Here is a 26,625-nt window from a genome sequence, read left to right as displayed (position 1 = left end):
GTACTCTGGTCCAATTGAGGGCCTACAATAAACTATGGCTTCCTGTAGCACCGATTTGAACCAGTCGGCTTACATAAGGTTATTGTTACCCTTTCCATCTTTGCACTGTTTGGATGAAAAAAAATATCTAAATCCCTGATGGGTGTTATGTCACATAACACATAAGTAGAAGGCATTGACCATGATGTGATTTGAACACACAACCTTCTGATCTGGAATCAGACGCGCTACCGTTGCGCCACAGAGTCACCTGCCTATTAAATGGAAAATAAGAAAAATGTGAAGGTAAACCTTAAGTATGGCAAACATTCATTGACCTGAAAACAACTCTTAAAAGATGCAACACCAGTGATGTACAGATAAAACAACAGAGATCACAGTTCGAAAAAACCATCAGGACCACATCCTCTGTAAAATGTAGAGCCCTGATCCGTACAACACAAAAACAGATCCCCGCAACACCTTGGCTGTGCCTACTAATCCTGTCTATATATGTTATGAACAAAATTGGTGATAAAGGGCAGCCTTAGCAGAGTCCAATTCTTACTGGAAATGAGCTTGACTTATTGCAGGCAATGCGGACCGAGCTATGACACCGGTCATTCGGGGAACTTTGAGCCTGTGTCAGGAGCCCTGGTACCCCATACTCACGGAGTGCCACCCACAGGGCCCCCTGAGTAATGCGGTCAAAACCCTTCTCCAAATCCACAAAACACATGTTGATTGGTTGGATAAACTCTCACGTACATCTCCAGGATTCCCCTAATGGTATAAAGCTGATCCAGCTGAACCTGAGGGTTGACAATCCGTCTGACCTTCCTCTACAGGACCATTAACAAGACCTCACCAGGGAGGCTGTGGAGTGTGACCTCCCTGTTGTTGGAACACACTCTGCAGTCTCCTTTTTAGTAAGGGTAAAGCTTAATTATAACAAACATTCATTGAGTTGAATAAAACTGTTCAATGATGCAACATAAGTGGTGAACTGATAGCACAATGGCAGTTCTCTGGTCCAATTGAGTGCCTTCAATAAACGTCGGCGTTCTGTACCACTGATTTTAACCAGTTGGCTTATATAGGGTTATTGTTGCCCTTTCCATCGTTGCAGTTTGGATGATCAAACATTTACAGTCCTGACGATGGATTTGTAACCTTGAAGTTTTAAGTAGAAGTCTTTGACCCTGATGTGATTTGAACACACACCCTTCTGATCTGGAGTCAGACGTGCTACCATTGCACCACAGAGTCAGGTGTCAACAAATGATAATGAAAATGAGCCGATGGTAAACCTTAACTAACACAAACATTCAATGACCTGAATAAAACTGTTCAACGACGCAACACCAGTGATGTACAGATAAAACAACAGAGATCACTGTCTGATTAAACAAACAGGACCACATCCTCTGTAAAAAAAAAAAAAAAAAGAGAGACTTGCTCCTTAGGCCACCAAAACAGATCCTCGCAAAACACCTTGGCTGTGCCTACAAATCCTGTCCAGAAATGCTATGAACAAATGTTGTGATAAAGGGCTGTGTTAGCAGAGGTCAATTCTTACCGGAAATGAGCTAGACTTACTGCCGGCAATGCAGACTATGCTACGATACCTGTCATTCGGTGACCTAACAGATTGTATCAGAAGGCCTGGTACCCGATGTTCAAAGAGTGCCCCCTGCAATGCCCCTGAGTAATGCAGTCAAAACCCTTCTCCAAATGCACAAAACACATGTAGATTGGTTGGGCCAACTCTCACGCACCCTCCAGGATCCACCTAAAGGTATAAAGCTGGTCCAGCGTTCCATGGCCAGGACAAAAACCACTATGTTGCTCCTGAATCTGAAGTTGGACAATCCATCTGACCTTCCTCTCCAGATCCCCGAAAACGACATTACCAGATAGACTGAGGAGAGTGATCTCCTTGTAGTTGGAACACACTGTGCGGCCCCCCTTTTTATTAGGGGTAAACCTTAATTATAACAAGCATTCATTGAGTTGAATAAAACTGTTTAATGATGCAACACAAGTGATGTAGTGATAGCCCAACGACAGTACTCTGGTCCAATTGAGGGCCTACAATAAACTATGGCTTCCTGTAGCACCGATTTGAACCAGTCGGCTTACATAAGGTTATTGTTACCCTTTCCATCTTTGCACTGTTTGGATGAAAAAAAATATCTAAATCCCTGATGGGTGTTATGTCACATAACACATAAGTAGAAGGCATTGACCATGATGTGATTTGAACACACAACCTTCTGATCTGGAATCAGACGCGCTACCGTTGCGCCACAGAGTCACCTGCCTATTAAATGGAAAATAAGAAAAATGTGAAGGTAAACCTTAAGTATGGCAAACATTCATTGACCTGAAAACAACTCTTAAAAGATGCAACACCAGTGATGTACAGATAAAACAACAGAGATCACAGTTCGAAAAAACCATCAGGACCACATCCTCTGTAAAATGTAGAGCCCTGATCCGTACAACACAAAAACAGATCCCCGCAACACCTTGGCTGTGCCTACTAATCCTGTCTATATATGTTATGAACAAAATTGGTGATAAAGGGCAGCCTTAGCAGAGTCCAATTCTTACTGGAAATGAGCTTGACTTATTGCAGGCAATGCGGACCGAGCTATGACACCGGTCATTCGGGGAACTTTGAGCCTGTGTCAGGAGCCCTGGTACCCCATACTCACGGAGTGCCACCCACAGGGCCCCCTGAGTAATGCGGTCAAAACCCTTCTCCAAATCCACAAAACACATGTTGATTGGTTGGATAAACTCTCACGTACATCTCCAGGATTCCCCTAATGGTATAAAGCTGATCCAGCTGAACCTGAGGGTTGACAATCCGTCTGACCTTCCTCTACAGGACCATTAACAAGACCTCACCAGGGAGGCTGTGGAGTGTGACCTCCCTGTTGTTGGAACACACTCTGCAGTCTCCTTTTTAGTAAGGGTAAACCTTAATTATAACAAACATTCATTGAGTTGAATAAAACTGTTCAATGATGCAACATAAGTGGTGAACTGATAGCACAATGGCAGTTCTCTGGTCCAATTGAGTGCCTTCAATAAACGTCGGCGTTCTGTACCACTGATTTTAACCAGTTGGCTTATATAGGGTTATTGTTGCCCTTTCCATCATTGCAGTTTGGATGATCAAACATTTACAGTCCTGACGATGGATTTGTAACCTTGAAGTTTTAAGTAGAAGTCTTTGACCCTGATGTGATTTGAACACACACCCTTCTGATCTGGAGTCAGACGCGCTACCATTGCACCACAGAGTCAGGTGTCAACAAATGATAATGAAAATGAGCCGATGGTAAACCTTAACTAACACAAACATTCAATGACCTGAATAAAACTGTTCAACGACGCAACACCAGTGATGTACAGATAAAACAACAGAGATCACTGTCTGATTAAACAAACAGGACCACATCCTCTGTAAAAAAAAAAAAAAAAAGAGAGACTTGCTCCTTAGGCCACCAAAACAGATCCTCGCAAAACACCTTGGCTGTGCCTACAAATCCTGTCCAGAAATGCTATGAACAAATGTTGTGATAAAGGGCTGTGTTAGCAGAGGTCAATTCTTACCGGAAATGAGCTAGACTTACTGACGGCAATGCAGACTATGCTACGATACCTGTCATTCGGTGACCTAACAGATTGTATCAGAAGGCCTGGTACCCGATGTTCAAAGAGTGCCCCCTGCAATGCCCCTGAGTAATGCAGTCAAAACCCTTCTCCAAATGCACAAAACACATGTAGATTGGTTGGGCCAACTCTCACGCACCCTCCAGGATCCACCTAAAGGTATAAAGCTGGTCCAGCGTTCCATGGCCAGGACAAAAACCACTATGTTGCTCCTGAATCTGAAGTTGGACAATCCATCTGACCTTCCTCTCCAGATCCCCGAAAACGACATTACCAGATAGACTGAGGAGAGTGATCTCCTTGTAGTTGGAACACACTGTGCGGCCCCCCTTTTTATTAGGGGTAAACCTTAATTATAACAAGCATTCATTGAGTTGAATAAAACTGTTTAATGATGCAACACAAGTGATGTAGTGATAGCCCAACGACAGTACTCTGGTCCAATTGAGGGCCTACAATAAACTATGGCTTCCTGTAGCACCGATTTGAACCAGTCGGCTTACATAAGGTTATTGTTACCCTTTCCATCTTTGCACTGTTTGGATGAAAAAAAATATCTAAATCCCTGATGGGTGTTATGTCACATAACACATAAGTAGAAGGCATTGACCATGATGTGATTTGAACACACAACCTTCTGATCTGGAATCAGACGCGCTACCGTTGCGCCACAGAGTCACCTGCCTATTAAATGGAAAATAAGAAAAATGTGAAGGTAAACCTTAAGTATGGCAAACATTCATTGACCTGAAAACAACTCTTAAAAGATGCAACACCAGTGATGTACAGATAAAACAACAGAGATCACAGTTCGAAAAAACCATCAGGACCACATCCTCTGTAAAATGTAGAGCCCTGATCCGTACAACACAAAAACAGATCCCCGCAACACCTTGGCTGTGCCTACTAATCCTGTCTATATATGTTATGAACAAAATTGGTGATAAAGGGCAGCCTTAGCAGAGTCCAATTCTTACTGGAAATGAGCTTGACTTATTGCAGGCAATGCGGACCGAGCTATGACACCGGTCATTCGGGGAACTAAGAGCCTGTGTCAGGAGCCCTGGTACCCCATACTCACGGAGTGCCACCCACAGGGCCCCCTGAGTAATGCGGTCAAAACCCTTCTCCAAATCCACAAAACACATGTTGATTGGTTGGATAAACTCTCACGTACATCTCCAGGATTCCCCTAATGGTATAAAGCTGATCCAGCTGAACCTGAGGGTTGACAATCCGTCTGACCTTCCTCTACAGGACCATTAACAAGACCTCACCAGGGAGGCTGTGGAGTGTGACCTCCCTGTTGTTGGAACACACTCTGCAGTCTCCTTTTTAGTAAGGGTAAACCGTAATTATAACAAACATTCATTGAGTTGAATAAAACTGTTCAATGATGCAACATAAGTGGTGAACTGATAGCACAATGGCAGTTCTCTGGTCCAATTGAGTGCCTTCAATAAACGTCGGCATTCTGTACCACTGATTTTAACCAGTTGGCTTATATAGGGTTATTGTTGCCCTTTCCATCGTTGCAGTTATGATGATCAAACATTTATAGTCCTGACGATGGATTTGTAACCTTGAAGGTTTAAGTAGAAGTCTTTGACCCTGATGTGATTTGAACACACAACCTTCTGATCTGGAGTCAGACGCGCTACCATTGCGCCACAGAGTCAGGTGTCAACAAATGATAATGAAAATGAGCCGATGGTAAACCTTAACTAACACAAACATTCAATGACCTGAATAAAACTGTTCAACGACGCAACACCAGTGATGTACAGATAAAACAACAGAGATCACTGTCTGATTAAATAAACAGGACCACATCCTCTGTAAAAAAAAAAAAAAAAGAGAGACTTGCTCCTTAGGCCACTAAAACAGATCCTCGCAAAACACCTTGGCTGTGCCTACAAATCCTGTCCAGAAATGCTATGAACAAATGTTGTGATAAAGGGCTGCGTTAGCAGAGGCCAATTCTTACCGGAAATGAGCTAGACTTACTGACGGCAATGCAGACTATGCTACGATACCTGTCATTCGGTGACCTAACAGATTGTATCAGAAGGCCTGGTACCCGATGTTCAAAGAGTGCCCCCTGCAATGCCCCTGAGTAATGCAGTCAAAACCCTTCTCCAAATGCACAAAACACATGTAGATTGGTTGGGCCAACTCTCACGCACCCTCCAGGATCCACCTAAAGGTATAAAGCTGGTCCAGCGTTCCATGGCCAGGACGAAAACCACTATGTTGCTCCTGAATCTGAAGTTGGACAATCCATCTGACCTTCCTCTCCAGATCCCCGAAAACGACATTACCAGATAGACTGAGGAGAGTGATCTCCTTGTAGTTGGAACACACTGTGCGGCCCCCGTTTTTATTAGGGGTAAACCTTAATTATAACAAGCATTCATTGAGTTGAATAAAACTGTTTAATGATGCAACACAAGTGATGTAGTGATAGCCCAATGACAGTACTCTGGTCCAATTGAGGGCCTACAATAAACTATGGCTTCCTGTAGCACCGATTTGAACCAGTCGGCTTACATAAGGTTATTGTTACCCTTTCCATCTTTGCACTGTTTGGATGAAAAAAAATATCTAAATCCCTAATGGGTGTTATGTCACATAACACATAAGTAGAAGGCATTGACCCTGATGTGATTAGAACACACAACCTTCTGATCTGGAGTCAGACGCGCTACCATTGCGCCACAGAGTCACCTGCCTATAAAATAGAAAATAACAAAAAATGTGAAGGTAAACCTTAAGTATGGCAAACATTCATTGACCTGAAAACAACTCTTAAAAGATGCAAAACCAGTGATGTACAGATAAAACAACAGAGATCACAGTTCGAAAAAACCATCAGGACCACATCCTCTGTAAAATGTAGAGCCCTGATCCGTACAACACAAAAACAGATCCCCGCAACACCTTGGCTGTGCCTACTAACCCTGTCTATATATGTTATGAACAAAATTGGTGATAAAGGGCAGCCTTAGCAGAGTCCAATTCTTACTGGAAATGAGCTTGACTTATTGCAGGCAGTGCGGACCGAGCTATGACACCGGTCATTCGGGGAACTAAGAGCCTGTGTCAGGAGCCCTGGTACCCCATACTCACGGAGTGCCACCCACAGGGCCCCCTGAGTAATGCGGTCAAAACCCTTCTCCAAATCCACAAAACACATGTTGATTGGTTGGATAAACTCTCACGTACATCTCCAGGATTCCCCTAATGGTATAAAGCTGATCCAGCTGAACCTGAGGGTTGACAATCCGTCTGACCTTCCTCTACAGGACCATTAACAAGACCTCACCAGGGAGGCTGTGGAGTGTGACCTCCCTGTTGTTGGAACACACTCTGCAGTCTCCTTTTTAGTAAGGGTAAACCTTAATTATAACAAACATTCATTGAGTTGAATAAAACTGTTCAATGATGCAACATAAGTGATGAACTAATAGCACAATGGCAGTTCTCTGGTCCAATTGAGTGCCTTCAATAAACGTCGGCATTCTGTACCACTGATTTTAACCAGTTGGCTTATATAGGGTTATTGTTGCCCTTTCCATCGTTGCAGTTATGATGATCAAACATTTACAGTCCTGACGATGGATTTGTAACCTTGAAGGTTTAAGTAGAAGTCTTTGACCCTGATGTGATTTGAACACACAACCTTCTGATCTGGAGTCAGACGCGCTACCATTGCGCCACAGAGTCAGGTGTCAACAAATGATAATGAAAATGAGCCGATGGTAAACCTTAACTAACACAAACATTCAATGACCTGAATAAAACTGTTCAACGACGCAACACCAGTGATGTACAGATAAAACAACAGAGATCACTGTCTGATTAAACAAACAGGACCACATCCTCTGTAAAAAAAAAAAAAGAGACTTGCTCCTTAGGCCACCAAAACAGATCCTCGCAAAACACCTTGGCTGTGCCTACAAATCCTGTCCAGAAATGCTATGAACAAATGTTGTGATAAAGGGCTGTGTTAGCAGAGGCCAATTCTTACTGGAAATGAGCTAGACTTACTGCCGGCAATGCAGACTATGCTACGATACCTGTCATTCGGTGACCTAACAGATTGTATCAGAAGGCCTGGTACCCGATGTTCAAAGAGTGCCCCCTGCAATGCCCCTGAGTAATGCAGTCAAAACCCTTCTCCAAATGCACAAAACACATGTAGATTGGTTGGGCCAACTCTCACGCACCCTCCAGGATCCACCTAAAGGTATAAAGCTGGTCCAGCGTTCCATGGCCAGGACGAAAACCACTATGTTGCTCCTGAATCTGAAGTTGGACAATCCATTTGACCTTCCTCTCCAGATCCCCGAAAACGACATTACCAGATAGACTGAGGAGAGTGATCTCCTTGTAGTTGGAACACACTGTGCGGCCCCCCTTTTTATTAGGGGTAAACCTTAATTATAACAAGCATTCATTGAGTTGAATAAAACTGTTTAATGATGCAACACAAGTGATGTAGTGATAGCCCAACGACAGTACTCTGGTCCAATTGAGGGCCTACAATAAACTATGGCTTCCTGTAGCACCGATTTGAACCAGTCGGCTTACATAAGGTTATTGTTACCCTTTCCATCTTTGCACTGTTTGGATGAAAAAAATATATCTAAAATCCTGATGGGTGTTATGTCACATAACACATAAGTAGAAGGCATTGACCCTGATGTGATTTGAACACACAACCTTCTGATCTGGAGTCAGACGCGCTACCGTTGCGCCACAGAGTCACCTGCCTATAAATTTGAAAAGAAGAAAAATGTGAAGGTAAACCTTAAGTATGGCAAACATTCATTGACCTGAAAACAACTCTTAAAAGATGCAACACCAGTGATGTACAGATAAAACAACAGAGATCACAGTTCGAAAAAACCATCAGGACCACATCCTCTGTAAAATGTAGAGCCCTGATCCGTACAACACAAAACAGATCCCCCGCAACACCTTGGCTGTGCCTACTAATCCTGTCTATATATGTTATGAACAAAATTGGTGATAAAGGGCAGCCTTAGCAGAGTCCAATTCTTACTGGAAATGAGCTTGACTTATTGCAGGCAATGCGGACTGAGCTATGACACCAGTCATTCGGGAAACTAAGAGCCTGTGTAAGGAGCCCTGGTACCCGATACTCACAGAGTGCCACCCACAGGGCCCCCTGAGTAATGCGGTCAAAACCCTTCTCCAAATCCACAAAACACATGTTCATTGGTTGGATAAATTCTCACATACATCTCCAGGATTCCCCTAATGGTATATAGCTGATCCAGCTGAACCTGAGGGTTGACAATCCGTCTGACCTTCCCCTACAGGACCATTAACAAGACCTCACCAGGGAGGCTGTGGAGTGTGACCTCCCTGTTGTTGGAACACACTCTGCAGTCTCCTTTTTAGTAAGGGTAAACCTTAATTATAACAAACATTCATTGAGTTGAATAAAACTGTTCAATGATGCAACATAAGTGGTGATCTGATAGCACAATGGCAGTTCTCTGGTCCAATTGAGTGCCTTCAATAAACGTCGGCGTTTTGTACCACTGATTTTAACCAGTTGGCTTATATAGGGTTATTGTTGCCCTTTCCATCGTTGCAGTTTGGATGATCAAACATTTACAGTCCTGACGATGGATTTGTAACCTTGAAGGTTTAAGTAGAAGTCTTTGACCCTGATGTGATTTGAACACACAACCTTCTGATCTGGAGTCAGACGCGCTACCATTGAGCCACAGAGTCAGGTGTCAACAAATGATAATGAAAATGAGCCGATGGTAAACCTTAACTAACACATACATTAGATGACCTGAATAAAACTGTTCAACGACGCAACACCAGTGATGTACAGATAAAACAACAGAGATCACTGTCTGATTAAACAAACAGGACCACATCCTCTGTAAAAAAAAAAAAAGAGAGACTTGCTCCTTAGGCCACCAAAACAGATCCTCGCAAAACACCTTGGCTGTGCCTACAAATCCTGTCCAGAAATGCTATGAACAAATGTTGTGATAAAGGGCTGTGTTAGCAGAGGCCAATTCTTACCGGAAATGAGCTAGACTTACTGCCGGCAATGCAGTCTATGCTACGATACATGTCATTTGGTGACCTAACAGATTGTATCAGAAGGCCAGGTACCCGATGTTCAAAGAGTGCCCCCTGCAATGCCCCTGAGTAATGCAGTCAAAACCCTTCTCCAAATGCACAAAACACATGTAGATTGGTTGGGCCAACTCTCACGCACCCTCCAGGATCCACCTAAAGGTATAAAGCTGGTCCAGCGTTCCATGGCCAGGACGAAAACCACTATGTTGCTCCTGAATCTGAAGTTGGACAATCCATCTGACCTTTCTCTCCAGATCCCCGAAAACGACATTACCAGATAGACTGAGGAGAGTGATCTCCTTGTAGTTGGAACACACTGTGCGGCCCCCCTTTTTATTAGGGGTAAACCTTAATTATAACAAGCATTCATTGAGTTGAATAAAACTGTTTAATGATGCAACACAAGTGATGTAGTGATAGCCCAACGACAGTACTCTGGTCCAATTGAGGGCCTACAATAAACTATGGCTTCCTGTAGCACCGATTTGAACCAGTCGGCTTACATAAGGTTATTGTTACCCTTTCCATCTTTGCACTGTTTGGATGAAAAAAAAATCTAAATCCCTGATGGGTGTTATGTCACATAACACATAAGTAGAAGGCATTGACCCTGATGTGATTTGAACACACAACCTTCTGATCTGGAATCAGACACGCTACCGTTGCGCCACAGAGTCACCTGCCTATTAAATAGAAAATAAGAAAAATGTGAAGGTAAACCTTAAGTATGGCAAACATTCATTGACCTGAAAACAACTCTTAAAAGATGCAACACCAGTGATGTACAGATAAAACAACAGAGATCACAGTTCGAAAAAACCATCAGGACCACATCCTCTGTAAAATGTAGAGCCCTGATCCGTACAACACAAAAACAGATCCCCGCAACACCTTGGCTGTGCCTACTAATCCTGTCTATATATGTTATGAACAAAATTGGTGATAAAGGGCAGCCTTAGCAGAGTCCAGTTCTTACTGGAAATGAGCTTGACTTATTGCAGGCAATGCGGACCGAGCTATGACACCGGTCATTCGGGGAACTAAGAGCCTGTGTCAGGAGCCCTGGTACCCCATACTCACGGAGTGCCACCCACAGGGCCCCCTGAGTAATGCGGTCAAAACCCTTCTCCAAATCCACAAAACACATGTTGATTGGTTGGATAAACTCTCACGTACATCTCCAGGATTCCCCTAATGGTATAAAGCTGATCCAGCTGAACCTGAGGGCTGACAATCCGTCTGACCTTCCTCTACAGGACCATTAACAAGACCTCACCAGGGAGGCTGTGGAGTGTGACCTCCCTGTTGTTGGAACACACTCTGCAGTCTCCTTTTTAGTAAGGGTAAACCTTAATTATAACAAACATTCATTGAGTTGAATAAAACTGTTCAATGATGCAACATAAGTGGTGAACTGATAGCACAATGGCTGTACTCTGGTCCAATTGAATGCCTTCAATAAACGTCGGCATTCTGTACCACTGATTTTAACCAGTTGGCTTATATAGGGTTAATTTTGCCCTTTCCATCGTTGCAGTTTGGATGATCAAACATTTACAGTCCTGACGATGGATTTGTAACCTTGAAGGTTTAAGTAGAAGTCTTTGACCCTGATGTGATTTGAACACACAACCTTCTGATCTGGAGTCAGACGCGCTACCATTGCGCCACAGAGTCAGGTGTCAACAAATGATAATGAAAATGAGCCGATGGTAAACCTTAACTAACACAAACATTCAATGACCTGAATAAAACTGTTCAACGACGCAACACCAGTGATGTACAGATAAAACAACAGAGATCACTGTCTGATTAAATAAACAGGACCACATCCTCTGTAAAAAAAAAAAAAAAAAAAAAGAGAGACTTGCTCCTTAGGCCACCAAAACAGATCCTCGCAAAACACCTTGGCTGTGCCTACAAATCCTGTCCAGAAATGCTATGAACAAATGTTGTGATAAAGGGCTGTGTTAGCAGAGGCCAATTCTTACCGGAAATGAGCTAGACTTACTGCCGGCAATGCAGACTATGCTACGATACCTGTCATTCGGTGACCTAACAGATTGTATTAGAAGGCCTGGTACCCGATGTTCAAAGAGTGCCCCCTGCAATGCCCCTGAGTAATGCAGTCAAAACCCTTCTCCAAATGCACAAAACACATGTAGATTGGTTGGGCCAACTCTCACGCACCCTCCAGGATCCACCTAAAGGTATAAAGCTGGTCCAGCGTTCCATGGCCAGGACAAAAACCACTATGTTGCTCCTGAATCTGAAGTTGGACAATCCATCTGACCTTCCTCTCCAGATCCCCGAAAACGACATTACCAGATAGACTGAGGAGAGTGATCTCATTGTAGTTGGAACACACTGTGCGGCCCCCCTTTTTATTAGGGGTAAACCTTAATTATAACAAGCATTCATTGAGTTGAATAAAACTGTTTAATGATGCAACACAAGTGATGTAGTGATAGCCCAACGACAGTACTCTGGTCCAATTGAGGGCCTACAATAAACTATGGCTTCCTGTAGCACCGATTTGAACCAGTCGGCTTACATAAGGTTATTGTTACCCTTTCCATCTTTGCACTGTTTGGATGAAAAAAAATATCTAAATCCCTGATGGGTGTTATGTCACATAACACATAAGTAGAAGGCATTGACCATGATGTGATTTGAACACACAACCTTCTGATCTGGAATCAGACGCGCTACCGTTGCGCCACAGAGTCACCTGCCTATTAAATGGAAAATAAGAAAAATGTGAAGGTAAACCTTAAGTATGGCAAACATTCATTGACCTGAAAACAACTCTTAAAAGATGCAACACCAGTGATGTACAGATAAAACAACAGAGATCACAGTTCGAAAAAACCATCAGGACCACATCCTCTGTAAAATGTAGAGCCCTGATCCGTACAACACAAAAACAGATCCCCGCAACACCTTGGCTGTGCCTACTAATCCTGTCTATATATGTTATGAACAAAATTGGTGATAAAGGGCAGCCTTAGCAGAGTCCAATTCTTACTGGAAATGAGCTTGACTTATTGCAGGCAATGCGGACCGAGCTATGACACCGGTCATTCGGGGAACTTTGAGCCTGTGTCAGGAGCCCTGGTACCCCATACTCACGGAGTGCCACCCACAGGGCCCCCTGAGTAATGCGGTCAAAACCCTTCTCCAAATCCACAAAACACATGTTGATTGGTTGGATAAACTCTCACGTACATCTCCAGGATTCCCCTAATGGTATAAAGCTGATCCAGCTGAACCTGAGGGTTGACAATCCGTCTGACCTTCCTCTACAGGACCATTAACAAGACCTCACCAGGGAGGCTGTGGAGTGTGACCTCCCTGTTGTTGGAACACACTCTGCAGTCTCCTTTTTAGTAAGGGTAAACCTTAATTATAACAAACATTCATTGAGTTGAATAAAACTGTTCAATGATGCAACATAAGTGGTGAACTGATAGCACAATGGCAGTTCTCTGGTCCAATTGAGTGCCTTCAATAAACACCGGCGTTCTGTACCACTGATTTTAACCAGTTGGCTTATATAGGGTTATTGTTTCCCTTTCCATCGTTGCAGTTTGGATGATCAAACATTTACAGTCCTGACGATGGATTTGTAACCTTGAAGTTTTAAGTAGAAGTCTTTGACCCTGATGTGATTTGAACACACACCCTTCTGATCTGGAGTCAGACGCGCTACCATTGCACCACAGAGTCAGGTGTCAACAAATGATAATGAAAATGAGCCGATGGTAAACCTTAACTAACACAAACATTCAATGACCTGAATAAAACTGTTCAACGACGCAACACCAGTGATGTACAGATAAAACAACAGAGATCACTGTCTGATTAAACAAACAGGACCACATCCTCTGTAAAAAAAAAAAAAAAAGAGAGACTTGCTCCTTAGGCCACCAAAACAGATCCTCGCAAAACACCTTGGCTGTGCCTACAAATCCTGTCCAGAAATGCTATGAACAAATGTTGTGATAAAGGGCTGTGTTAGCAGAGGTCAATTCTTACCGGAAATGAGCTAGACTTACTGCCGGCAATGCAGACTATGCTACGATACCTGTCATTCGGTGACCTAACAGATTGTATCAGAAGGCCTGGTACCCGATGTTCAAAGAGTGCCCCCTGCAATGCCCCTGAGTAATGCAGTCAAAACCCTTCTCCAAATGCACAAAACACATGTAGATTGGTTGGGCCAACTCTCACGCACCCTCCAGGATCCACCTAAAGGTATAAAGCTGGTCCAGCGTTCCATGGCCAGGACAAAAACCACTATGTTGCTCCTGAATCTGAAGTTGGACAATCCATCTGACCTTCCTCTCCAGATCCCCGAAAACGACATTACCAGATAGACTGAGGAGAGTGATCTCCTTGTAGTTGGAACACACTGTGCGGCCCCCCTTTTTATTAGGGGTAAACCTTAATTATAACAAGCATTCATTGAGTTGAATAAAACTGTTTAATGATGCAACACAAGTGATGTAGTGATAGCCCAACGACAGTACTCTGGTCCAATTGAGGGCCTACAATAAACTATGGCTTCCTGTAGCACCGATTTGAACCAGTCGGCTTACATAAGGTTATTGTTACCCTTTCCATCTTTGCACTGTTTGGATGAAAAAAAATATCTAAATCCCTGATGGGTGTTATGTCACATAACACATAAGTAGAAGGCATTGACCATGATGTGATTTGAACACACAACCTTCTGATCTGGAATCAGACGCGCTACCGTTGCGCCACAGAGTCACCTGCCTATTAAGTGGAAAATAAGAAAAATGTGAAGGTAAACCTTAAGTATGGCAAACATTCATTGACCTGAAAACAACTCTTAAAAGATGCAACACCAGTGATGTACAGATAAAACAACAGAGATCACAGTTCGAAAAAACCATCAGGACCACATCCTCTGTAAAATGTAGAGCCCTGATCCGTACAACACAAAAACAGATCCCCGCAACACCTTGGCTGTGCCTACTAATCCTGTCTATATATGTTATGAACAAAATTGGTGATAAAGGGCAGCCTTAGCAGAGTCCAATTCTTACTGGAAATGAGCTTGACTTATTGCAGGCAATGCGGACCGAGCTATGACACCGGTCATTCGGGGAACTTTGAGCCTGTGTCAGGAGCCCTGGTACCCCATACTCACGGAGTGCCACCCACAGGGCCCCCTGAGTAATGCGGTCAAAACCCTTCTCCAAATCCACAAAACACATGTTGATTGGTTGGATAAACTCTCACGTACATCTCCAGGATTCCCCTAATGGTATAAAGCTGATCCAGCTGAACCTGAGGGTTGACAATCCGTCTGACCTTCCTCTACAGGACCATTAACAAGACCTCACCAGGGAGGCTGTGGAGTGTGACCTCCCTGTTGTTGGAACACACTCTGCAGTCTCCTTTTTAGTAAGGGTAAAGCTTAATTATAACAAACATTCATTGAGTTGAATAAAACTGTTCAATGATGCAACATAAGTGGTGAACTGATAGCACAATGGCAGTTCTCTGGTCCAATTGAGTGCCTTCAATAAACGTCGGCGTTCTGTACCACTGATTTTAACCAGTTGGCTTATATAGGGTTATTGTTGCCCTTTCCATCGTTGCAGTTTGGATGATCAAACATTTACAGTCCTGACGATGGATTTGTAACCTTGAAGTTTTAAGTAGAAGTCTTTGACCCTGATGTGATTTAAACACACACCCTTCTGATCTGGAGTCAGACGTGCTACCATTGCACCACAGAGTCAGGTGTCAACAAATGATAATGAAAATGAGCCGATGGTAAACCTTAACTAACACAAACATTCAATGACCTGAATAAAACTGTTCAACGACGCAACACCAGTGATGTACAGATAAAACAACAGAGATCACTGTCTGATTAAACAAACAGGACCACATCCTCTGTAAAAAAAAAAAAAAAAGAGAGACTTGCTCCTTAGGCCACCAAAACAGATCCTCGCAAAACACCTTGGCTGTGCCTACAAATCCTGTCCAGAAATGCTATGAACAAATGTTGTGATAAAGGGCTGTGTTAGCAGAGGTCAATTCTTACCGGAAATGAGCTAGACTTACTGCCGGCAATGCAGACTATGCTACGATACCTGTCATTCGGTGACCTAACAGATTGTATCAGAAGGCCTGGTACCCGATGTTCAAAGAGTGCCCCCTGCAATGCCCCTGAGTAATGCAGTCAAAACCCTTCTCCAAATGCACAAAACACATGTAGATTGGTTGGGCCAACTCTCACGCACCCTCCAGGATCCACCTAAAGGTATAAAGCTGGTCCAGCGTTCCATGGCCAGGACAAAAACCACTATGTTGCTCCTGAATCTGAAGTTGGACAATCCATCTGACCTTCCTCTCCAGATCCCCGAAAACGACATTACCAGATAGACTGAGGAGAGTGATCTCCTTGTAGTTGGAACACACTGTGCGGCCCCCCTTTTTATTAGGGGTAAACCTTAATTATAACAAGCATTCATTGAGTTGAATAAAACTGTTTAATGATGCAACACAAGTGATGTAGTGATAGCCCAACGACAGTACTCTGGTCCAATTGAGGGCCTACAATAAACTATGGCTTCCTGTAGCACCGATTTGAACCAGTCGGCTTACATAAGGTTATTGTTACCCTTTCCATCTTTGCACTGTTTGGATGAAAAAAAATATCTAAATCCCTGATGGGTGTTATGTCACATAACACATAAGTAGAAGGCATTGACCATGATGTGATTTGAACACACAACCTTCTGATCTGGAATCAGACGCACAACCGTTGCGCCACAGAGTCACCTGCCTATTAAATGGAAAATAAGAAAAATGTGAAGGTAAACCTTAAGTATGGCAAACATTCATTGACCTGAAAACAACTCTTAAAAGATGCAACACCAGTGATGTACAGATAAAACAACAGAGATCACAGTTCGAAAAAACCATCAGGACCACATCCTCTGTAAAATGTAGAGCCCTGATCCGTACAACACAAAAACAGATCCCCGCAACACCTTGGCTGTGCCTACTAATCCTGTCTATATATGTTATGAACAAAATTGGTGATAAAGGGCAGCCTTAGCAGAGTCCAATTCTTACTGGAAATGAGCTTGACTTATTGCAGGCAATGCGGACCGAGCTATGACACCGGTCATTCGGGGAACTTTGAGCCTGTGTCAGGAGCCCTGGTACCCCATACTCACGGAGTGCCACCCACAGGGCCCCCTGAGTAATGCGGTCAAAACCCTTCTCCAAATCCACAAAACACATGTTGATTGGTTGGATAAACTCTCACGTACATCTCCAGGATTCCCCTAATGGTATAAAGCTGATCCAGCTGAACCTGAGGGTTGACAATCCGTCTGACCTTCCTCTACAGGACCATTAACAAGACCTCACCAGGGAGGCTGTGGAGTGTGACCTCCCTGTTGTTGGAACACACTCTGCAGTCTCCTTTTTAGTAAGGGTAAACCTTAATTATAACAAACATTCATTGAGTTGAATAAAACTGTTCAATGATGCAACATAAGTGGTGAACTGATAGCACAATGGCAGTTCTCTGGTCCAATTGAGTGCCTTCAATAAACGTCGGCGTTCTGTACCACTGATTTTAACCAGTTGGCTTATATAGGGTTATTGTTGCCCTTTCCATCGTTGCAGTTTGGATGATCAAACATTTACAGTCCTGACGATGGATTTGTAACCTTGAAGTTTTAAGTAGAAGTCTTTGACCCTGATGTGATTTGAACACACACCCTTCTGATCTGGAGTCAGACGCGCTACCATTGCACCACAGAGTCAGGTGTCAACAAATGATAATGAAAATGAGCCGATGGTAAACCTTAACTAACACAAACATTCAATGACCTGAATAAAACTGTTCAACGACGCAACACCAGTGATGTACAGATAAAACAACAGAGATCACTGTCTGATTAAACAAACAGGACCACATCCTCTGTAAAAAAAAAAAAAAAAGAGAGACTTGCTCCTTAGGCCACCAAAACAGATCCTCGCAAAACACCTTGGCTGTGCCTACAAATCCTGTCCAGAAATGCTATGAACAAATGTGATAAAGGGCTGTGTTAGCAGAGGTCAATTCTTACCGGAAATGAGCTAGACTTACTGACGGCAATGCAGACTATGCTACGATACCTGTCATTCGGTGACCTAACAGATTGTATCAGAAGGCCTGGTACCCGATGTTCAAAGAGTGCCCCCTGCAATGCCCCTGAGTAATGCAGTCAAAACCCTTCTCCAAATGCACAAAACACATGTAGATTGGTTGGGCCAACTCTCACGCACCCTCCAGGATCCACCTAAAGGTATAAAGCTGGTCCAGCGTTCCATGGCCAGGACAAAAACCACTATGTTGCTCCTGAATCTGAAGTTGGACAATCCATCTGACCTTCCTCTCCAGATCCCCGAAAACGACATTACCAGATAGACTGAGGAGAGTGATCTCCTTGTAGTTGGAACACACTGTGCGGCCCCCCTTTTTATTAGGGGTAAACCTTAATTATAACAAGCATTCATTGAGTTGAATAAAACTGTTTAATGATGCAACACAAGTGATGTAGTGATAGCCCAACGACAGTACTCTGGTCCAATTGAGGGCCTACAATAAACTATGGCTTCCTGTAGCACCGATTTGAACCAGTCGGCTTACATAAGGTTATTGTTACCCTTTCCATCTTTGCACTGTTTGGATGAAAAAAAAATATCTAAATCCCTGATGGGTGTTATGTCACATAACACATAAGTAGAAGGCATTGACCATGATGTGATTTGAACACACAACCTTCTGATCTGGAATCAGACGCGCTACCGTTGCGCCACAGAGTCACCTGCCTATTAAATGGAAAATAAGAAAAATGTGAAGGTAAACCTTAAGTATGGCAAACATTCATTGACCTGAAAACAACTCTTAAAAGATGCAACACCAGTGATGTACAGATAAAACAACAGAGATCACAGTTCGAAAAAACCATCAGGACCACATCCTCTGTAAAATGTAGAGCCCTGATCCGTACAACACAAAAACAGATCCCCGCAACACCTTGGCTGTGCCTACTAATCCTGTCTATATATGTTATGAACAAAATTGGTGATAAAGGGCAGCCTTAGCAGAGTCCAATTCTTACTGGAAATGAGCTTGACTTATTGCAGGCAATGCGGACCGAGCTATGACACCGGTCATTCGGGGAACTAAGAGCCTGTGTCAGGAGCCCTGGTACCCCATACTCACGGAGTGCCACCCACAGGGCCCCCTGAGTAATGCGGTCAAAACCCTTCTCCAAATCCACAAAACACATGTTGATTGGTTGGATAAACTCTCACGTACATCTCCAGGATTCCCCTAATGGTATAAAGCTGATCCAGCTGAACCTGAGGGTTGACAATCCGTCTGACCTTCCTCTACAGGACCATTAACAAGACCTCACCAGGGAGGCTGTGGAGTGTGACCTCCCTGTTGTTGGAACACACTCTGCAGTCTCCTTTTTAGTAAGGGTAAACCGTAATTATAACAAACATTCATTGAGTTGAATAAAACTGTTCAATGATGCAACATAAGTGGTGAACTGATAGCACAATGGCAGTTCTCTGGTCCAATTGAGTGCCTTCAATAAACGTCGGCATTCTGTACCACTGATTTTAACCAGTTGGCTTATATAGGGTTATTGTTGCCCTTTCCATCGTTGCAGTTATGATGATCAAACATTTATAGTCCTGACGATGGATTTGTAACCTTGAAGGTTTAAGTAGAAGTCTTTGACCCTGATGTGATTTGAACACACAACCTTCTGATCTGGAGTCAGACGCGCTACCATTGCGCCACAGAGTCAGGTGTCAACAAATGATAATGAAAATGAGCCGATGGTAAACCTTAACTAACACAAACATTCAATGACCTGAATAAAACTGTTCAACGACGCAACACCAGTGATGTACAGATAAAACAACAGAGATCACTGTCTGATTAAATAAACAGGACCACATCCTCTGTAAAAAAAAAAAAAAAAGAGAGACTTGCTCCTTAGGCCACTAAAACAGATCCTCGCAAAACACCTTGGCTGTGCCTACAAATCCTGTCCAGAAATGCTATGAACAAATGTTGTGATAAAGGGCTGCGTTAGCAGAGGCCAATTCTTACCGGAAATGAGCTAGACTTACTGACGGCAATGCAGACTATGCTACGATACCTGTCATTCGGTGACCTAACAGATTGTATCAGAAGGCCTGGTACCCGATGTTCAAAGAGTGCCCCCTGCAATGCCCCTGAGTAATGCAGTCAAAACCCTTCTCCAAATGCACAAAACACATGTAGATTGGTTGGGCCAACTCTCACGCACCCTCCAGGATCCACCTAAAGGTATAAAGCTGGTCCAGCGTTCCATGGCCAGGACGAAAACCACTATGTTGCTCCTGAATCTGAAGTTGGACAATCCATCTGACCTTCCTCTCCAGATCCCCGAAAACGACATTACCAGATAGACTGAGGAGAGTGATCTCCTTGTAGTTGGAACACACTGTGCGGCCCCCGTTTTTATTAGGGGTAAACCTTAATTATAACAAGCATTCATTGAGTTGAATAAAACTGTTTAATGATGCAACACAAGTGATGTAGTGATAGCCCAATGACAGTACTCTGGTCCAATTGAGGGCCTACAATAAACTATGGCTTCCTGTAGCACCGATTTGAACCAGTCGGCTTACATAAGGTTATTGTTACCCTTTCCATCTTTGCACTGTTTGGATGAAAAAAAATATCTAAATCCCTAATGGGTGTTATGTCACATAACACATAAGTAGAAGGCATTGACCCTGATGTGATTAGAACACACAACCTTCTGATCTGGAGTCAGACGCGCTACCATTGCGCCACAGAGTCACCTGCCTATAAAATAGAAAATAACAAAAAATGTGAAGGTAAACCTTAAGTATGGCAAACATTCATTGACCTGAAAACAACTCTTAAAAGATGCAAAACCAGTGATGTACAGATAAAACAACAGAGATCACAGTTCGAAAAAACCATCAGGACCACATCCTCTGTAAAATGTAGAGCCCTGATCCGTACAACACAAAAACAGATCCCCGCAACACCTTGGCTGTGCCTACTAACCCTGTCTATATATGTTATGAACAAAATTGGTGATAAAGGGCAGCCTTAGCAGAGTCCAATTCTTACTGGAAATGAGCTTGACTTATTGCAGGCAGTGCGGACCGAGCTATGACACCGGTCATTCGGGGAACTAAGAGCCTGTGTCAGGAGCCCTGGTACCCCATACTCACGGAGTGCCACCCACAGGGCCCCCTGAGTAATGCGGTCAAAACCCTTCTCCAAATCCACAAAACACATGTTGATTGGTTGGATAAACTCTCACGTACATCTCCAGGATTCCCCTAATGGTATAAAGCTGATCCAGCTGAACCTGAGGGTTGACAATCCGTCTGACCTTCCTCTACAGGACCATTAACAAGACCTCACCAGGGAGGCTGTGGAGTGTGACCTCCCTGTTGTTGGAACACACTCTGCAGTCTCCTTTTTAGTAAGGGTAAACCTTAATTATAACAAACATTCATTGAGTTGAATAAAACTGTTCAATGATGCAACATAAGTGATGAACTGATAGCACAATGGCAGTTCTCTGGTCCAATTGAGTGCCTTCAATAAACGTCGGCATTCTGTACCACTGATTTTAACCAGTTGGCTTATATAGGGTTATTGTTGCCCTTTCCATCGTTGCAGTTATGATGATCAAACATTTACAGTCCTGACGATGGATTTGTAACCTTGAAGGTTTAAGTAGAAGTCTTTGACCCTGATGTGATTTGAACACACAACCTTCTGATCTGGAGTCAGACGCGCTACCATTGCGCCACAGAGTCAGGTGTCAACAAATGATAATGAAAATGAGCCGATGGTAAACCTTAACTAACACAAACATTCAATGACCTGAATAAAACTGTTCAACGACGCAACACCAGTGATGTACAGATAAAACAACAGAGATCACTGTCTGATTAAACAAACAGGACCACATCCTCTGTAAAAAAAAAAAAAGAGACTTGCTCCTTAGGCCACCAAAACAGATCCTCGCAAAACACCTTGGCTGTGCCTACAAATCCTGTCCAGAAATGCTATGAACAAATGTTGTGATAAAGGGCTGTGTTAGCAGAGGCCAATTCTTACTGGAAATGAGCTAGACTTACTGCCGGCAATGCAGACTATGCTACGATACCTGTCATTCGGTGACCTAACAGATTGTATCAGAAGGCCTGGTACCCGATGTTCAAAGAGTGCCCCCTGCAATGCCCCTGAGTAATGCAGTCAAAACCCTTCTCCAAATGCACAAAACACATGTAGATTGGTTGGGCCAACTCTCACGCACCCTCCAGGATCCACCTAAAGGTATAAAGCTGGTCCAGCGTTCCATGGCCAGGACGAAAACCACTATGTTGCTCCTGAATCTGAAGTTGGACAATCCATTTGACCTTCCTCTCCAGATCCCCGAAAACGACATTACCAGATAGACTGAGGAGAGTGATCTCCTTGTAGTTGGAACACACTGTGCGGCCCCCCTTTTTATTAGGGGTAAACCTTAATTATAACAAGCATTCATTGAGTTGAATAAAACTGTTTAATGATGCAACACAAGTGATGTAGTGATAGCCCAACGACAGTACTCTGGTCCAATTGAGGGCCTACAATAAACTATGGCTTCCTGTAGCACCGATTTGAACCAGTCGGCTTACATAAGGTTATTGTTACCCTTTCCATCTTTGCACTGTTTGGATGAAAAAAAATATCTAAATCCCTGATGGGTGTTATGTCACATAACACATAAGTAGAAGGCATTGACCCTGATGTGATTTGAACACACAACCTTCTGATCTGGAGTCAGACGCGCTACCGTTGCGCCACAGAGTCACCTGCCTATAAAATAGAAAATAAGGAAAATGTGAAGGTAAACCTTAAGTTTGGCAAACATTCATTGACCTGAAAACAACTGTTAAAAGATGCAACACCAGTGATGTACAGATAAAACAACAGAGATCACAGTTCGAAAAAACCATCAGGACCACATCCTCTGTAAAATGTAGAGCCCTGATCCGTACAACACAAAAACCGATCCCCGCAACACCTTGGCTGTACCTACTAATCCTGTCTATATATGTTATGAACAAAATTGGTGATAAAGGTCAGCCTTAGCAGAGTCCAGTTCTTACTGGAAATGAGCTTGACTTATTGCAGGCAATGTGGACCGAGCTATGACACCGGTCATTCGGGGAACTAAGAGCCTGTGTCAGGAGCCCTGGTACCCCATACTCACGGAGTGCCACCCACAGGGCCCCCTGAGTAATGCGGTCAAAACCCTTCTCCAAATCCACAAAACACATGTTCATTGGTTGGATAAATTCTCACATACATCTCCAGGATTCCCCTAATGGTATAAAGCTGATCCAGCTGAACCTGAGGGTTGACAATCCGTCTGACCTACCTCTACAGGACCATTAACAAGACCTCACCAGGGAGGTTGAGGAGTGTGACCTCCCTGTTGTTGGAACACACTCTGCAGTCTCCTTTTTAGTAAGGGTAAACCTTAATTATAACAAACATTCACTGAGTTGAATAAAACTGTTCAATGATGCAACACAAGTGGTGAACTGATAGCACAATAGCAGTTCTCTGGTCCAATTGAGTGCCTTCAATAAACGTCGGCGTTCTGTACCACTGATTTTAACCAGTTGGCTTATACAGGGTTATTGTTGCCCTTTCCATCATTGCAGTTTGGATGATCAAACTTCTACAGTCCTGACGATTGATATGTAACCTTGTAGGTTTAAGTAGAAGTCTTTGACTCTGATGTGATTTGAACACACAACCTTCTGATCTGGAGTCAGACGCGCTACCATTGCGCCACAGAGTCAGGTGTCAACAAATGATAATGAAAATGAGCCGATGGTAAACCTTAACTAACACAAACATTCAATGACCTGAATAAAACTGTTCAACGACGCAACACCAGTGATGTACAGATAAAACAACAGAGATCACTGTCTGATTAAACAAACAGGACCACATCCTCTGTAAAAAAAAAAAAAGAGACTTGCTCCTTAGGCCACCAAAACAGATCCTCGCAAAACACCTTGGCTGTGCCTACAAATCCTGTCCAGAAATGCTATGAACAAATGTTGTGATAAAGGGCTGTGTTAGCAGAGGCCAATTCTTACTGGAAATGAGCTAGACTTACTGCCGGCAATGCAGACTATGCTACGATACCTGTCATTCGGTGACCTAACAGATTGTATCAGAAGGCCTGGTACCCGATGTTCAAAGAGTGCCCCCTGCAATGCCCCTGAGTAATGCAGTCAAAACCCTTCTCCAAATGCACAAAACACATGTAGATTGGTTGGACCAACTCTCACGCACCCTCCAGGATCCACCTAAAGGTATAAAGCTGGTCCAGCGTTCCATGGCCAGGACGAAAACCACTATGTTGCTCCTGAATCTGAAGTTGGACAATCCATTTGACCTTCCTCTCCAGATCCCCGAAAACGACATTACCAGATAGACTGAGGAGAGTGATCTCCTTGTAGTTGGAACACACTGTGCGGCCCCCCTTTTTATTAGGGGTAAACCTTAATTATAACAAGCATTCATTGAGTTGAATAAAACTGTTTAATGATGCAACACAAGTGATGTAGTGATAGCCCAACGACAGTACTCTGGTCCAATTGAGGGCCTACAATAAACTATGGCTTCCTGTAACACCGATTTGAACCAGTCGGCTTACATAAGGTTATTGTTACCCTTTCCATCTTTGCACTGTTTGGATGAAAAAAATATATCTAAAATCCTGATGGGTGTTATGTCACAAAACACATAAGTAGAAGGCATTGACCCTGATGTGATTTGAACACACAACCTTCTGATCTGGAATCAGACGCGCTACCGTTGCGCCACAGAGTCACCTGCCTATTAAATGGAAAATAAGAAAAATGTGAAGGTAAACCTTAAGTATGGCAAACATTCATTGACCTGAAAACAACTCTTAAAAGATGCAACACCAGTGATGTACAGATAAAACAACAGAGATCACAGTTCGAAAAAACCATCAGGACCACATCCTCTGTAAAATGTAGAGCCCTGATCCGTACAACACAAAAACAGATCCCCGCAACACCTTGGCTGTGCCTACTAATCCTGTCTATATATGTTATGAACAAAATTGGTGATAAAGGGCAGCCTTAGCAGAGTCCAATTCTTACTGGAAATGAGCTTGACTTATTGCAGGCAATGCGGACCGAGCTATGACACCGGTCATTCGGGGAACTTTGAGCCTGTGTCAGGAGCCCTGGTACCCCATACTCACGGAGTGCCACCCACAGGGCCCCCTGAGTAATGCGGTCAAAACCCTTCTCCAAATCCACAAAACACATGTTGATTGGTTGGATAAACTCTCACGTACATCTCCAGGATTCCCCTAATGGTATAAAGCTGATCCAGCTGAACCTGAGGGTTGACAATCCGTCTGACCTTCCTCTACAGGACCATTAACAAGACCTCACCAGGGAGGCTGTGGAGTGTGACCTCCCTGTTGTTGGAACACACTCTGCAGTCTCCTTTTTAGTAAGGGTAAACCGTAATTATAACAAACATTCATTGAGTTGAATAAAACTGTTCAATGATGCAACATAAGTGGTGAACTGATAGCACAATGGCAGTTCTCTGGTCCAATTGAGTGCCTTCAATAAACGTCGGCGTTCTGTACCACTGATTTTAACCAGTTGGCTTATATAGGGTTATTGTTGCCCTTTCCATCGTTGCAGTTTGGATGATCAAACATTTACAGTCCTGACGATGGATTTGTAACCTTGAAGTTTTAAGTAGAAGTCTTTGACCCTGATGTGATTTGTACACACACCCTTCTGATCTGGAGTCAGACGCGCTACCATTGCACCACAGAGTCAGGTGTCAACAAATGATAATGAAAATGAGCCGATGGTAAACCTTAACTAACACAAACATTCAATGACCTGAATAAAACTGTTCAACGACGCAACACCAGTGATGTACAGATAAAACAACAGAGATCACTGTCTGATTAAACAAACAGGACCACATCCTCTGTAAAAAAAAAAAAAAGAGAGACTTGCTCCTTAGGCCACCAAAACAGATCCTCGCAAAACACCTTGGCTGTGCCTACAAATCCTGTCCAGAAATGCTATGAACAAATGTTGTGATAAAGGGCTGTGTTAGCAGAGGCCAATTCTTACCGGAAATGAGCTAGACTTACTGCCGGCAATGCAGACTATGCTACGATACCTGTCATTCGGTGACCTAACAGATTGTATCAGAAGGCCTGGTACCCGATGTTCAAAGAGTGCCCCCTGCAATGCCCCTGAGTAATGCAGTCAAAACCCTTCTCCAAATGCACAAAACACATGTAGATTGGTTGGGCCAACTCTCACGCACCCTCCAGGATCCACCTAAAGGTATAAAGCTGGTCCAGCGTTCCATGGCCAGGACAAAAACCACTATGTTGCTCCTGAATCTGAAGTTGGACAATCCATCTGACCTTCCTCTCCAGATCCCCGAAAACGACATTACCAGATAGACTGAGGAGAGTGATCTCCTTGTAGTTGGAACACACTGTGCGGCCCCCCTTTTTATTAGGGGTAAACCTTAATTATAACAAGCATTCATTGAGTTGAATAAAACTGTTTAATGATGCAACACAAGTGATGTAGTGATAGCCCAACGACAGTACTCTGGTCCAATTGAGGGCCTAC

General features: G+C 43.4%; 25 non-coding genes across 25 annotated transcripts; all 25 read right to left on the bottom strand.

The window, feature by feature from the left end:
* Positions 1 to 176: 176 nt before the first annotated feature.
* Positions 177 to 248, bottom strand: trnaw-cca (transfer RNA tryptophan (anticodon CCA)). Its single transcript has one exon. It is a non-coding gene; the product is annotated as a tRNA-Trp (tRNA).
* Positions 249 to 1,176: 928 nt separating this feature from the next.
* trnaw-cca (transfer RNA tryptophan (anticodon CCA)) lies at positions 1,177 to 1,248 on the bottom strand. The gene has a single exon. It is a non-coding gene; the product is annotated as a tRNA-Trp (tRNA).
* A 976-nt stretch (positions 1,249 to 2,224) lies between these two features.
* trnaw-cca (transfer RNA tryptophan (anticodon CCA)) lies at positions 2,225 to 2,296 on the bottom strand. Its single transcript has one exon. It is a non-coding gene; the product is annotated as a tRNA-Trp (tRNA).
* Positions 2,297 to 3,224: 928 nt separating this feature from the next.
* Positions 3,225 to 3,296, bottom strand: trnaw-cca (transfer RNA tryptophan (anticodon CCA)). The gene has a single exon. It is a non-coding gene; the product is annotated as a tRNA-Trp (tRNA).
* Positions 3,297 to 4,272: 976 nt separating this feature from the next.
* On the bottom strand, positions 4,273 to 4,344 carry trnaw-cca (transfer RNA tryptophan (anticodon CCA)). Its single transcript has one exon. It is a non-coding gene; the product is annotated as a tRNA-Trp (tRNA).
* A 928-nt stretch (positions 4,345 to 5,272) lies between these two features.
* Positions 5,273 to 5,344, bottom strand: trnaw-cca (transfer RNA tryptophan (anticodon CCA)). The gene has a single exon. It is a non-coding gene; the product is annotated as a tRNA-Trp (tRNA).
* A 975-nt stretch (positions 5,345 to 6,319) lies between these two features.
* Positions 6,320 to 6,391, bottom strand: trnaw-cca (transfer RNA tryptophan (anticodon CCA)). The gene has a single exon. It is a non-coding gene; the product is annotated as a tRNA-Trp (tRNA).
* A 929-nt stretch (positions 6,392 to 7,320) lies between these two features.
* Positions 7,321 to 7,392, bottom strand: trnaw-cca (transfer RNA tryptophan (anticodon CCA)). Its single transcript has one exon. It is a non-coding gene; the product is annotated as a tRNA-Trp (tRNA).
* A 971-nt stretch (positions 7,393 to 8,363) lies between these two features.
* trnaw-cca (transfer RNA tryptophan (anticodon CCA)) lies at positions 8,364 to 8,435 on the bottom strand. The gene has a single exon. It is a non-coding gene; the product is annotated as a tRNA-Trp (tRNA).
* Positions 8,436 to 9,363: 928 nt separating this feature from the next.
* Positions 9,364 to 9,435, bottom strand: trnaw-cca (transfer RNA tryptophan (anticodon CCA)). Its single transcript has one exon. It is a non-coding gene; the product is annotated as a tRNA-Trp (tRNA).
* Positions 9,436 to 10,406: 971 nt separating this feature from the next.
* Positions 10,407 to 10,478, bottom strand: trnaw-cca (transfer RNA tryptophan (anticodon CCA)). The gene has a single exon. It is a non-coding gene; the product is annotated as a tRNA-Trp (tRNA).
* Positions 10,479 to 11,406: 928 nt separating this feature from the next.
* On the bottom strand, positions 11,407 to 11,478 carry trnaw-cca (transfer RNA tryptophan (anticodon CCA)). The gene has a single exon. It is a non-coding gene; the product is annotated as a tRNA-Trp (tRNA).
* A 980-nt stretch (positions 11,479 to 12,458) lies between these two features.
* Positions 12,459 to 12,530, bottom strand: trnaw-cca (transfer RNA tryptophan (anticodon CCA)). Its single transcript has one exon. It is a non-coding gene; the product is annotated as a tRNA-Trp (tRNA).
* Positions 12,531 to 13,458: 928 nt separating this feature from the next.
* Positions 13,459 to 13,530, bottom strand: trnaw-cca (transfer RNA tryptophan (anticodon CCA)). Its single transcript has one exon. It is a non-coding gene; the product is annotated as a tRNA-Trp (tRNA).
* A 975-nt stretch (positions 13,531 to 14,505) lies between these two features.
* Positions 14,506 to 14,577, bottom strand: trnaw-cca (transfer RNA tryptophan (anticodon CCA)). The gene has a single exon. It is a non-coding gene; the product is annotated as a tRNA-Trp (tRNA).
* A 928-nt stretch (positions 14,578 to 15,505) lies between these two features.
* trnaw-cca (transfer RNA tryptophan (anticodon CCA)) lies at positions 15,506 to 15,577 on the bottom strand. The gene has a single exon. It is a non-coding gene; the product is annotated as a tRNA-Trp (tRNA).
* A 1,975-nt stretch (positions 15,578 to 17,552) lies between these two features.
* trnaw-cca (transfer RNA tryptophan (anticodon CCA)) lies at positions 17,553 to 17,624 on the bottom strand. The gene has a single exon. It is a non-coding gene; the product is annotated as a tRNA-Trp (tRNA).
* A 973-nt stretch (positions 17,625 to 18,597) lies between these two features.
* trnaw-cca (transfer RNA tryptophan (anticodon CCA)) lies at positions 18,598 to 18,669 on the bottom strand. The gene has a single exon. It is a non-coding gene; the product is annotated as a tRNA-Trp (tRNA).
* Positions 18,670 to 19,597: 928 nt separating this feature from the next.
* trnaw-cca (transfer RNA tryptophan (anticodon CCA)) lies at positions 19,598 to 19,669 on the bottom strand. The gene has a single exon. It is a non-coding gene; the product is annotated as a tRNA-Trp (tRNA).
* A 975-nt stretch (positions 19,670 to 20,644) lies between these two features.
* On the bottom strand, positions 20,645 to 20,716 carry trnaw-cca (transfer RNA tryptophan (anticodon CCA)). Its single transcript has one exon. It is a non-coding gene; the product is annotated as a tRNA-Trp (tRNA).
* A 929-nt stretch (positions 20,717 to 21,645) lies between these two features.
* trnaw-cca (transfer RNA tryptophan (anticodon CCA)) lies at positions 21,646 to 21,717 on the bottom strand. Its single transcript has one exon. It is a non-coding gene; the product is annotated as a tRNA-Trp (tRNA).
* A 970-nt stretch (positions 21,718 to 22,687) lies between these two features.
* On the bottom strand, positions 22,688 to 22,759 carry trnaw-cca (transfer RNA tryptophan (anticodon CCA)). The gene has a single exon. It is a non-coding gene; the product is annotated as a tRNA-Trp (tRNA).
* Positions 22,760 to 23,687: 928 nt separating this feature from the next.
* Positions 23,688 to 23,759, bottom strand: trnaw-cca (transfer RNA tryptophan (anticodon CCA)). The gene has a single exon. It is a non-coding gene; the product is annotated as a tRNA-Trp (tRNA).
* Positions 23,760 to 24,730: 971 nt separating this feature from the next.
* trnaw-cca (transfer RNA tryptophan (anticodon CCA)) lies at positions 24,731 to 24,802 on the bottom strand. The gene has a single exon. It is a non-coding gene; the product is annotated as a tRNA-Trp (tRNA).
* A 928-nt stretch (positions 24,803 to 25,730) lies between these two features.
* On the bottom strand, positions 25,731 to 25,802 carry trnaw-cca (transfer RNA tryptophan (anticodon CCA)). The gene has a single exon. It is a non-coding gene; the product is annotated as a tRNA-Trp (tRNA).
* Between the last annotated feature and the right edge of the window lie 823 nt (positions 25,803 to 26,625).

Source organism: Nothobranchius furzeri, chromosome 2, assembly GCF_043380555.1.
Source record: "Nothobranchius furzeri strain GRZ-AD chromosome 2, NfurGRZ-RIMD1, whole genome shotgun sequence".
NCBI lineage: Eukaryota > Metazoa > Chordata > Actinopteri > Cyprinodontiformes > Nothobranchiidae > Nothobranchius > Nothobranchius furzeri.
This window is presented reverse-complemented; position numbering and strand designations above follow the sequence as displayed.